General features: G+C 50.1%; 1 non-coding gene across 1 annotated transcript; it reads left to right on the top strand.

Annotated features, from left to right (window-relative positions):
- Positions 1 to 11,337: 11,337 nt before the first annotated feature.
- Trnaa-ugc (transfer RNA alanine (anticodon UGC)) lies at positions 11,338 to 11,409 on the top strand. Its single transcript has one exon. It is a non-coding gene; the product is annotated as a tRNA-Ala (tRNA).
- The last annotated feature ends 354 nt before the right edge of the window (positions 11,410 to 11,763 follow it).

Below are 11,763 nucleotides of genomic sequence, written 5' to 3'. Positions count from 1 at the left end.
AGGTAATTCTGGCATATTGAGACAAGCAGGCAGTTCTTTGGTAACCCCTTTCATATCACACGGACATAATTTGTTGTTGTCATTGTTACATGAACGAATTTTACACGGATACGATTCGCTGCGCGCGCGACACGCACGCGCGGCACGCACACACGCGCGCGCGACACGCAATAAACATTAATACTTTGACTTCTAGCATTCTTACCTTTGCCCCTTGAGCATCCTTGTTCCCACTTTGTGTGCAACATGGCACAAAACAGTATGTAGGCATTCTGGACGACAGGAAACGATAGATCACCGGGAACTCGCTGCAGTTCGATGCTACGCTTTCCAGTTGAGCCCTTGAACATGGCGGTCGCGCTCGCGGTGGCCGCGAGAGGGCAGAAGATTTTGCATAAGGCCTATATACTGAGGGAGTGTTGGGCCTTCACGATACAAGTACATTCAAGCTTCTTTCTCAAGCTGCCTCTCATGGTATCTGCTGGAGTGGGCCCGCATTCAACAGCTGCCGCAATAGCAGCGATGAAACCTCACGCAACAAACCTAAATTCTCTGTTTTTTACTCACCACTTATATCAATAGTAATCGGACACAAACCATCGTGACCATCTATTTGAATGCCTTCTTTCTACAAACAAATTTTGCGATTCTGCTTAGACACTAAAGTCTAAAGATGCGTTTTGGGACTATAAAAAGGTAAATATCTATAGCACAACTCTTTAGAATCATTCACATACGCGTCCGAAGTTTGAGGGTCAGTTCTATAGAGAAACTGAGAGATAAAAACTTGCCCTTAAACAATCGTAGTTGACAATGCGCCACGTGGTTGCTAACGTAAAATTCGGTGAGAGCAAGCGCGACTCAGGGTTGGTGCACCGATTTCTAATTCTACCAGGGAATCTCGGCAAATGTTTCCATTAAAGGCCAACTACACTCAAATTTGTTTTTGTCCAAATTTGATCCAAATAAGTAGTATGTGCTCTTAAAATCACCATGGCGAAATCTTAAGCTTCGTAAGCACACGACACACTAGGTAGCGTCGTGCAAAGTAGCTCCGTGGAGACGACGTTTGCACCTGGCGGACAGTCGCCGAAACAAGTTCCGAGCGGCCTGTGATGGAGGTTGGGGAACCTGTCCCGTGGAGCTCACGCTTCTCCGGCGACTTGCACGGCGTTCCGCCGGGCGCAGGAACGCGTCCTCCCGGGGTTTCTCTGCTACACTATCGCGCTGTACCGCCTTCGCCATCACATGCTTCAAACTAACCGCATAGGTAGCAATATCCGCCTTGTTTCCCAGTGCAATAAAAGAGATTAAAGCCTACGAACTGTTCAAACGCTCGTGAACGTTCTGGAGCAGCAACACTCTTTTTAAAAAACTTGAAAATAATACTTGTACTAAAATAATAGCGCGACACGCACACTTGCCCTAAATTTGTCATTCCTAGCACATCTATCATAGAAAAAAGGATATTTTATGAATTATTGACCACTTGCACTTCCGCGTACAATATTTGCCATATTCACGCTGGCCCAACGCCACCTCGATCCCTTAGACCTTTCTAAAAATTTCACGACCCAACTGGAGTTGTTGTACACACGGGTATAAACATTTGTACTACTTTTGCCTCACTCGCTAAGTGAACCAAAATCAGCCTTGCTCTGGGTAACAAATACATCCGCACAAATATCGGCCGTCGTATTCGCGACGTGCGAAAGCTAACAAGACTGCTCCTCCGATAAACAATAAACTTAATTTTTTTCTATTCCCAAATTAAGTATTTACTTTTGTAGAGCGCTAGATTTAGTTTACTTGAAAGTAAAATGTTTTCAACCGCGCATGTTTCTGGTGAAAGTAGAAAACAACGGTAGATAGATAACTTTTTTCGTGTTGTAGTGCATCATTTAGCTGTTGAAGCTTGCCTATAGTTTTAGATCTCTTTTATAATTCGATCCTCGATGTGCAGCGATGGAAAAAATACTGGGCTGATATTCACGAAGCTGTTTGCACGTAATGTATAATAAAAAAAATTTCCCCCGCATTTCCCCGAGGGGGAGAATGTGAAAGTGCGAATGCACGGTTGTCGGCCCGCTTGCGGCGCTTGCGCTCGGCCCCCGCAGCCCACCGCCTCGCCGCCTTCTCTTCCATCTCTTCCATCGGGTTTGTAGTATCACGTGTACACCACGCAGTTATCAAGCAGCTATAACGCCGCTGAGTCGCCAACGCACGCCGCTGACGACGTAGTTTGAATGCGTTAAAGATATAAGGCGCGTCACTAACACTGATATCAGCGTCGCGTCCGTGGCTTGGTCGGCAGAGCGTCGCGCTGCGGCCGCAAAGTCCGCGGATCGAAACCTGGCGCCGGATGCTGTTTCTTTATAGAGGAGCACTGCGGACGCCGACGCCGCCCACTTTATAAGCGACCCCAAACCATCCACCGCCGGCGTCGGCGGCGGCGTCGGCGTCCGCAGTGCTCCTCTATAAAGAAACAGCATCCGGCGCCAGGTTTCGATCCGCGGACTTTGCGGCCGCAGCGCGACGCTCTACCGACCAAGCCACGGACGCGACGTGATATCAGCGTTAGTGACGCGCCTTATATCTTTAACGCATTCAAACTACGTCGTCAGCGGCGTGCGTTGGCGACTCAGCGGCGTTATAGCGACTTGATAACTGCGTGGTGTACACGTGATACTACAAACCCAATGGAAGAGATGGAAGAGAAGGCGGCGAGGCGGTGGGCTGCGGGGGCCGAGCGCAAGCGCCGCAAGCGGGCCGACAACCGTGCATTCGCACTTTCACATTCTCCCCCTCGGGGAAATGCGGGGGAATTTTTTTATATATAGAGAGGAGGACTGCGGACGCCGCCGCCGCCGCCGCCGCCGGCGGTGGATGGTTTGGGGTCGCTTATAAAGTGCATTCGCACTTAAAATAGTTATTGATCTCCGCCCGCGTGCTGTTTATTCCCTTCAAAGAGAGCGATGTCACAGCCGAGGCGCGGGCTAACCAAAGCTGCATGCTTTTCAATATCGTACGAGCAACTAGCTTTGTTAATCACTGGCCCGCTTTTTTACTCGGTACGCCAAGGATTGCTACAACGGCAGTTATTCTGATGGAAAAAGAACTTGCGTACGGTCTACTTCATTTCGATTGATAGCAACGCGATGTCGGAATCGCGCCCAACTCCATTATCCTGAGCAAACGTTAGCGGGAGTTTTTGAGTTCTGTGAAATAGCAGCGTGAAACGCGACGCTACCACGCTCTGAGAGGCGTGGCAGCGTCGGCCTCTCAGAACCTGAGAGCCGCCTGTTCTAGCGCGACTGCTTCCGTTCGATCATGTACGTCACGTCCGGCCGCCGGTAATGGCCGCCTTTTCTATTCAGTTTCGGTTCCGAAAACGCCAATGTCGTGAGCCGTTTGCGTCACTCGCGTTCATGTCTGAAATATGGTATTTTACATTTCGCACTCTTCTTATGAGTACCATTAGGTGGCATTATTTTTACGTTGTCGAAAATTTGAATGCAGTTGGCCTTTAAGCATTTATTGAACGGGAAACACCTTGAAACCCCGGGAAAAAATCTGCAGACAGAAAAAATCTGCAAGCAAAAAAGTATATAGACAAACCTACGTATTCAACGCGTGAGTATCATACACTGGCGTGCGATATTGAAGCGTGCACGAAAATTACAGGCATTAGTTTACAGTTGCGCTTTTGGCTTTCAAAAAATAATTTAAGTTGAAATCTTCTGGCTGAAATTGCGCTATGCTGATTTGACTACCGGTAAGATTTTTAAATGTCCGTCGATGCTTATCACGTAAACAAAAACGGGGGTTACCATGCAAATGCATTCGAGAGCTAGCATTAAAACTAGCAGAACCAAAGTTATTTTTATTGCTAAAACATCTTGCTTCAACATAATTACTTATACTATCCAGTCATTAATCAATAAACGCATCCCCACATTTGCTTCTCTCCTTCGCGTGCAAAAAGTTTTCATTTGTTTCTTTAGTGACATGAAACCAAGCGGATTGGACAGTCTCTGCTGCTTATATGTTTTAAAGCAGTGGAACTGAGTCAATTTAACGCATCAGCGAAGGTCGGTTGACATATTACGCGGCAATGAATGTAAATAGTATCCGAAAAAAAGGATCACAAGGTTATACAAATAGCGTGCAAAACCGGTGCCCAGAAAAGCACTAATAATTGCGGCTGCCCAATAGACGCGCTTTTTTTCCGCAGCAGACACCAATCAGGTTCAAAACTTTTCAATTAACCCGCAGCTTCTAAAGCCTCAAAAAAGTTGAGAGAACACGAACGCTTGTTATTTTCTGATTATTCATGCGGCATTTTCGATTACTTATACCAGAGTCCTTCAGGACTCTGCTTATACTTACGATTACTATTTGCTTTCGTTTCTGCGGGGCCGCACGGATACCGACGGGCGCTTCCGCCGCGAAGATCAGGCAGCCGATCACCGTCTCCCGGCTTTGGCCAAATTCCGCGAGGCGTCACCAGCGTCGCTGGTAAGAGCGAAAACAATTAGCAACCATTTTCATCGCTTTTTACGTTTTTCAAAAATCTCCTTAAAAGAACATAGATAAAGCGGTCTTATACCAGAAAGTTCTAAATTTGGTGTTTATTTTTTAAATTCAGAAATGGGGTAGAATATTTATTCATTTGTTAATTACGCCGTAATGCAGTACGCCAAACCACATAGAGTCGATCTGTGCGGTTAGCTGGTACCTTGGTGGTCTAAGAGTGAGCACGCATACAGCGCTATTTGTGTGTATGTATAATTTCGCCGCGGATAAAATACGAATAAAAATGAAAACAAGAGTCGCACAAAAAGGGTTGCAACTCGCATTCTATCTCTATCCCTGCACATTTGGAACAGCCGTGCGTGTGCGAAAACCCTCCCTGACTTTTGCAACTATTCTCGTTACTCCTGCATAGTATAAAATCACCTTAGTTTTGAGCGGACCACTTCCCCTGTATACTCTGACTGACCCTTGTCGGACCTGAGCCCGGGTTGACTCCATGAAGAACGCTTCCGCCCTTGCGAATACCGGCGAGGATGTCCAAGGTGCGCGTACTGGTCCATAGTTACCTCTTGGTAATGTCTCAAAATCACCGAAAGGAGCGGGGACGGTGAATTAAGGAAAATTGCTTACCTAGAGTGCAAACTTCACTGTTTGTGTACATTAATATCCTAAACCTCTACACATAAATTCAAGCAGAACACAAAGCTATCATATGATTGGCTTGCACAACTAATTAGCTCTCATGCAAAACTGGATTCCACAAACGTGACTTTTCCGGAAGAAACCGCATAAAATACAGCATAATTTTAGGATCTCCAATGAACAAATTTTCCCTGGACACCATACGTATATCTGAGAAAGCGCTCTGGCAAAAACGTGAGCACATTTTTACAGCACGGTTAGGTATCATTTACGGTTCCGATAACAGCTGTGTACCGGCCGTCGTCCGCTCACTCATGCGTGGCCCTGCGGCGGCGCAGTGGCAACAGTTCTTACGGAAGATCGCTGGAAACGATATTTGTTAATAAATCTCGGGCAAGTTGGTCATCGTTTGAAGTGGGGAAGCGCACGAAATGCCAAGGGAAATGGGCAGAGCGCTTGTTTACTCCGGGAGTTTATTAAGGATGCGGCCATATCGTCTGCAGAAACAAACAAAAGAAAAAGAAGGTACGATTGTCCAGACGTAAGAATGAGTATTTTTTTCTCTATGAGAAGCACACGTTCAAAATTATTCTGATAGCTTTGTCAATCTGATATTCTGCGGGTTGGTTAACGAGCAGTCAAAACAGGACTATCGGCGCTGTACCTTCAGTGTGTAACGATTAGCCTGTTTCTGGCATTCTCGGCCATAGTGCGACGCCCCATTGTACTATTCCACTAAGTTGCGTCCCCCTCGTATGCACCGTTGTCTATTTTCCGCTTCCCCGTAAGAACGACTCCTACAAACTCGGTCGCTTGTTTTTAGTGCGCGGGCAATAGATTGTGCCCGTGGGCAAAACATTGGCCGTCGGTTCGCAGACCCAAAGCCACAGGAGTGACGTCAAGAGTGACGTCACCTAGGAGTGACGTCACAGAGGAGGGACGTCACACCGGCAGACTGCGCGATTGACAGCGATGGAGTTGCACTTGTACTTCTGATTGCTTGTAGGGTTCAACGTGCCGACGCAACGCAGGCGATGAGACGCGCCGTAGTGGAGGGCTCCGGATTATTTTTGACCACCTGGGAGTCTTTAACGCGCGCTGAAATCACTTACACACGGGCGTTTTTGCGTTTCGCCTCCATTAGGAACGCGGCCGTCACGGCCGGGAATCGAACCCGCCTCCTCGTGCCCAGCAGCAGAACGCCGTAGCCACTGATCCACCGCGGCGGGTGGGTAAACACTTGAACTTCTGCTTTTGCACCTACTCACTGCGGGGGATCAAGTCGAAGATGCAATTGCCGCGCAAACTTCGGCTTGATGATATTCCCAGCACTTGTAATAGCGAAAACACGTTTTCCGAGAGGTTTTCCGAGAGCGAGAACAGGCATAGGCACAAGGAAAGAACACAGAATGAACAATCGCTAGAGACTTGCCGATGGGGACGAAATGTGCACACAGAGAGATAGGAAGGAGATGAATATAGTTAAAATATATGAAGGAAATTGAGAATGTAGAGTGTGGAGGGGAATAGAGGAGGGAGGAGGAGGATAAGACGGGAAAAAAGTGTAGCACGAGGGGGACAAGCGGGGAGACGAGTTGTAAGGGAATGGTAATTTAGAAGGGGAAAGACGAACGTGTTAGGAACACACCGCAACGCGACATTTTGAAGAATTCTATGGCGGAGATGGCAGTAGAGGAGACGGATCATGTCTGTTAAAATTGTCATAAATAAAATTTCCTACATTGTCGACGTTAAGGGCGGAGTGCTGACGCATAGGCCGCGTTAGCCTGATGTCATGCTGTATGACTCCACAATCTCCCTTGTTTGGTGTTAGGAGGGGCACATAGGATGTGCACTGCAATATTTTGTGGTAGAGCCGATGCCTGAGCGCTGCAACGCAGCGGGCCCAAACCTAAAGCGACCCGCCGCGGTGGCTCAGTGGCAAAGTCGTGCTGCTGAGCACAGGGACGCGGGTTCGATTCCCGGCCGCGGCGGCCGCTTTTCTGATGGAGGCGAAAAGTGAAAACGTCCGTGTGTTCGAGATTTCGGCGCGCGTTAAAGATCCCCAGGTGGTTAAAATTCATCCGGAGCCCTCCACTACGGCGCGCCTCATCGCCTGCATTGCGTCGACGCGTTAAACCCTACAATCAATCAACCAAACCTAAAGCGCTACGAAACGGGTTCAACTGCGAATGTCACGCCCTATATGGCGATTCTGAAGAAGCAGTTTCGGCCCCGCCCAGTTTCTTTCCTCCCGTACAACGGCGGCGGACGCCGAAGGCGATGAGAGCGGCGTGGAGCAGCTGAGCGCGGTCGAGCCGCAGGCCTAGCGGGTGTCGACGAGCGGGCTCGCCGCGTCTCTGCTGGCCGGCATTGTGTTCACCTTCATCTGGCTGGCCACGGCGCTGCTGCTGCTGCTGCTGCTAGGCCAAGGTACCTTGGTCTGCACCGGCAATCACGTGGCTTGCGCAACAAGCTCAGCTGCAGCCTGCATGGCGTGCGTTCGTCGTCGTACTCCTGTTTTAAATGCAGAGCATTTCTTTAACTCACAATGTCACCCGTCCGTTGGCGATCGGCGTCCGCAGCCAGCCAGCACGTGCGCCCCTCCCCCGCTCCCCCTCGCTCTCAACAACAGGTGCGGGCGCGCATGCGCGTGCTCCGGCGCTGAAAGAGGCGTTGCAGCAGCAGGTGCTACCTCCTCTCCCTCTACTGCGCGCGCTATGGCAGCGGCGAAGCGTCAGCGTAGAGCGGCCGATCCCGAGCGTCGAGAACGAGAGGCCGCCGCCAGTCGTCAGCGTCGAGCTGCGGATCCATCGAATCGAGAGCGAGGCACGGCTTCGAAACGTCAGCGGCGAGCGGCGGACCCCGCGTTACGAGAACGAGATGCCGCGGTCGGCTTTGTTGACGTAGTCCACGACGTACGCCACGCAGGCGTAGTGGTCGAGGATGATCTGCAGGTCCATGTTGGAGTCGATAACCCTTCCGATCCACGGGTTGAACGGGTTCACGCGCTTCTCGGCGGGGGTCCTCGCGTGAAGCACGCACGGACGCGACGCGCCAGCCCGCAGAATCTCCGAGTACTCTTCCCCGGACCGCACGTCGAAGGCGCGCAGGAACTCGTCCAAGCTCGCAAACTCCCCGTGCTCCAACGCCTCGAGCATTTCGTCGTACTTGGCCTTCAAGCGCCGTCGACGCACCCGTACGACAACAACTACAACTACCACCGCCAACTACCACAACCTACGTCACGTGACCACCCCTAATGCTCTGCATTTACTCGTGTCCCTCGCGCGGGGGCACGCGACGGAGGATTTTTTGTTTGTGCCACGGCGGGAAGCCAGTTTCTTGTGTCACCTCGTCCGTTCCCTCGGCGCTTCGTCAGCGACGCCCGATAGACTCTGCCAATCATGGCGCGTGGGGTAAAATACCCGCGAAGGGAATTAAAAACGGAGATGAAGCAAGATACCTACGACAAACGTGTAGTAGCGGTTAATTCGCGATAACGATTCCAGGGGTGGCTTCTTTGGTCACTGCCCGAGCAGTGTGGCGCGATGTCCATTCATTCTAGCGCCGGCCAACTAATTCGGACTCCGCTTAATTCGAACAATTTTATGGTTCCTTTGGAGTTCGAATTAACGAGCTTTTAGTGTACTTAGGGAGCACGTTATCGAGATGTTTGGAGATCAACCCGCTTACGAGGTGTTCTACCTCTGTGGCGGCCAAGGAGGAGAGAAAACCGGACGTCTTTTACATCGCATTTCTTCGACTGAGAGCCTCAGTGGCGTGGTTTTAATGCCGGCTTTTACATTACGTTTCCTGTGGTGCATGTGCGGCGTAGTCGCGCTTCTATTCTCGCTGTAATGATGACAGCTTGGTCTGTAGGGCCGCGAGTTTTGAAGAATGGCCCTCAAGGTAGTCAGTGGAGAGAGCAGTGTTGGACACCTTCGATGATTGCGTGTTCCCCCTCTTACACGCTGCCGCGGTGCCATTAAGCTCGGGCGATGGCGAGCGCACAGTCGGGGACTTAAAGGAGCCATGAAGACAAAACAAATGTTTGGTGCATTAGAAAGGCTGCTTTGTTCTGATAAAAACGAAACCGATTTCATCACAAACTTCCAAAAAATAACGGAGATATTAAAGGAAACGTGTAGAGCTGTGGCGACTCGCTAGCCAGTTTTCGGCAACTTTTCTATGACGTCACAGAATCTTGTCTGGGCGATTGACGGCGGCCAAACTAATCAATTGCCAAGACACATGACTGGACGATTGTAGGGGGGCCGCTAGTTCCGTTTGATCGAATCACTCCAATGCTAACATGCAGCTAACCCACTGAAAAATATGTTTTTAGTGCTGGCCCATATGACGTCACTCGCGCCGATAACACGTCACTGTGGCGCGAAATTTGAAAGTTCTTAAGTATTTCTTGCGTTTTTATCGGCTAAAAAACGTCGTTCGTGGCCGTAATGGAGCTGAGTGAGGTACTGAAGCCTAACTCTTTAAAGTTAAACAAAGTTATATTTTCTCTTCATGGGCCCTTTAATATCGGGTGTCGGGGAAAGGTGCGGGACATCCGCGGTTCTGCTGATATAGTACTGTAAACAGGGAAGCATGATGGCTCGCAGCCATTGATGTGCCAGCGGTACCAATAGACCGACTGGCTTGCGCATGATCTGTAGGCAGCTAACTTTCAACTGACAATTGTCTCGCGCTCTGCGACGACAGTATTCTTGCAAAGGTTGCAATACGGCGTCGTATCAGGACATTGGTCTCCCTTATGCTGTATATCATATTAGGAACACACATGGGGATTGGGGAAATGGTTCTTCAGGTGACGATCCCGGTTTGCAACCATGACAGACCAGTGTAGGAGGGACAACATGTTTCACTTTACACAACTCAAGGTAGTTGCAGATAGTTGTAGAAGGGGTGGTCGTGTCAAACATCACGAGTGCATAATTAGTCTTCCCAAGCCTACGAACACCTAGTATCATGGTCGACCCACGTGTTGTTTGGCTTCGGAGGTCCTCATCGGAGTCGCCCAGGTCGACTTAGATCAGACCCTATTCACCAGACCGTATTGGGAAGCGGTGAGCGCCGGTGACAAGGCATAGCCGCCGGACGCCTGGCCAGGCAGGCATTGCAGAACGCGGGACGCGGCGAAATGCCCGTCGTATCGGGTGCCCGTCGTACCGAATGCAAGGTCCCGGATGTTTGAGCATACGGAACCGTGATGAAGTTCTCTGTTGGGTCAAGCAGTCGACAATTTCTGGGAAGGTAAAATAAATGTTTGTACAATAAACGTTTGTCTCTCTCTTTCTGTGGGAAGGCCGACGCTAGCGGAAGGGGAGCAACACGGTTACGGCCTACAACAGTTGTCTTCTGTAGTTCACCCGCAGCGCACCCACGGAGGTACTGGCGGTTCACTGCAATGTATTGCCTAGATCCGTCTCACATTCACGCCACATGAAAAAGGGCCCATTTCCCCGCGAGGGGGACTCGAGTAAATGCGTCGCATAGGGGGTGGGTGTACTGCGTTAACGTTTAGTGTTTGGGGAGTTGGTGGTAGTGAATGCGTTGTATCAGCAGCTTGTTGACGTAGTTTGAATGAGTCAAGGATATAAGGCACGTTCGTAGCCTTTCATTCTGTGTCGGTTTTGTGGCGCAGTGGGAAGAGCACCATGTACCTCGCGTTCCGCCCACAGGTAGTGGAATGCGTTGTATCAGCAGCTTCTTTACGTAGTTTGAATGAGTCAAGGATATAAGGCGCGTTCGTAGCCTCCCATTCTGCGTCGGCTTTGTGGCGCAGTGGGTAGAGCACCATGTACCTTGCGTTCCGCCCGCAGGGTCGTGGGATCGAAACCAGGCGCCGGTAAGTATTATTTTTTAGATAGTGTAGGGGGAGGGGTGCGCACCTGTTGTTGAGAGCGAGGAGGGTAGCGTGATGCGGGAGAGGAGGAGTGGGGGAGAGGGCGCACCTGGAACGGCTGTTGCGGACGCCGAGGCACGCCGACAACGCCGGGTGACATCGTGAGTTAAAGAAATGCTCTGCATTTAAAACCTAAATAATCGAGGGGAGGGATGAGAATACTCCGGGAGCATAGAACGCGCCTTTTAGTTGGCGGGGTTTTTAAGGTTGTTAAATTATGACGTTTTCAACCTGGGGGTGTAGCTCAGAGGTAGAGCGCTCGCTTTGCATGCGAGAAGTCCCGGGTTCGATCCCCGGCTCCTCCAATTTTTGCACCTCATTTTTTTTTCTCGTCTTTTTTTTTTTTTTTTTTTGGTTTTGAAGCCGGATTTGTTTCTGAGCTTTTTCTCGTGAAACCCTATTCCGGCAGTTGCCATATCTTCGACTGCCAGTAATGGACCACAAATCATCACTGCCATATTTACCCGCTTTGGCCATCATGTGGCAGTAGCAACAAAAGCTGAGGTCTCTCGACAGTGAAAGCGGCGGGCCTGCTCTCTACGGCATGCCAAGGAATGAGGCACGCTTCGGTTGCGTGAAAGAACTCTTTACTCACACCTTGCCTAAATTAAGCCACACCTCCGGTCACCCACCACCAGTCCCTCAGTAGTCCAGAATCG

The sequence above is a fragment of the Haemaphysalis longicornis genome, unplaced genomic scaffold (assembly GCF_048455015.1).
Source record: "Haemaphysalis longicornis isolate Haplotype H1 unplaced genomic scaffold, Haemaphysalis longicornis Haplotype H1 scaffold_12, whole genome shotgun sequence".
Taxonomy (NCBI): domain Eukaryota; kingdom Metazoa; phylum Arthropoda; class Arachnida; order Ixodida; family Ixodidae; genus Haemaphysalis; species Haemaphysalis longicornis.
This window is presented reverse-complemented; position numbering and strand designations above follow the sequence as displayed.